Source organism: Rhagoletis zephyria, unplaced genomic scaffold, assembly GCF_001687245.7.
Source record: "Rhagoletis zephyria isolate East Lansing unplaced genomic scaffold, Rhagoletis_zephyria_1.1 Rzeph_scaffold_00973, whole genome shotgun sequence".
Lineage (NCBI taxonomy): Eukaryota > Metazoa > Arthropoda > Insecta > Diptera > Tephritidae > Rhagoletis > Rhagoletis zephyria.
This window is the reverse complement of record NW_016158057.1, coordinates 43,657-44,680: the sequence shown is the minus strand read 5'-3', so window position 1 is coordinate 44,680 and position 1,024 is coordinate 43,657.

Genomic DNA, 1,024 nt, shown 5'->3' with positions numbered 1-1,024 from the left:
GAAGATACCTAGAGGTACAGGCAAAAACGAAGATCAAAGTAAATTTAAACACTTTAAGGTAAAGGTGAAGAGGAATATGCAAAAATAAAGATAAATATAAAGAAAACAACCTACAAATTCGTTTTTGACTATATTGGCCAATGAAGATCTAAGTGTCCGGCCATTATCAACTCTACAACCAAAAAAAATAAAAAATGAAGAAAAATATGAGGGTGAGGATATTTTTATCGATATAATAATCGATATTGCTATCGATAAAATAATCGATATTGTTATCGATACTGTTATTGAAATTACCGCTATTGTAATCGATATAATAATCAATATAATAATCGATATTGTTATCGATACAATAATAGATATTGTTATAGGTATAATAATCGATTAAATAATTGATTTTGTTATCGATTTAGTCATTTATATTGTTAACGATATCTACAATAATCGATACTGATGATTGTTATACATATCGATGAATTAATAAATTTTTGCAATCGTTGTATTTTTCTATATGTTTATGGATATTGTTATCGGTATTTTTATCGACACAGTTATCAACAGGGTCATCGATATACCAATCGGAACATGGAATGTGATCACATTACGTGACGTCACATCACTTTTATCACATGAAATGAAGAGACATCACATGATATTACACCACATAACTTGATATCACATCACACGATATCACGTGACATGACATTATATGATATGACATCACATTATATGGCATGAAATCACATGACTTGACATCACATGATATGACATCGTATGACATGACATGGCATTACATGACGTGGCATCACCTGATATGACATCATATGGTATGACATGACATCAGAGGATATGACAACACATGACATTACATCCCATCACATCACATAAAATCACGCTACATTTTATAACGTCATCGCACCTCATCTCATCTACGTGAATAGAAAAAGAAAAGAATATAAGCAAAGATGTGATGTGAAAGAGAAAGGTAAAGTTACCGATTTCAAAACCAAAACCACCGTTGGAA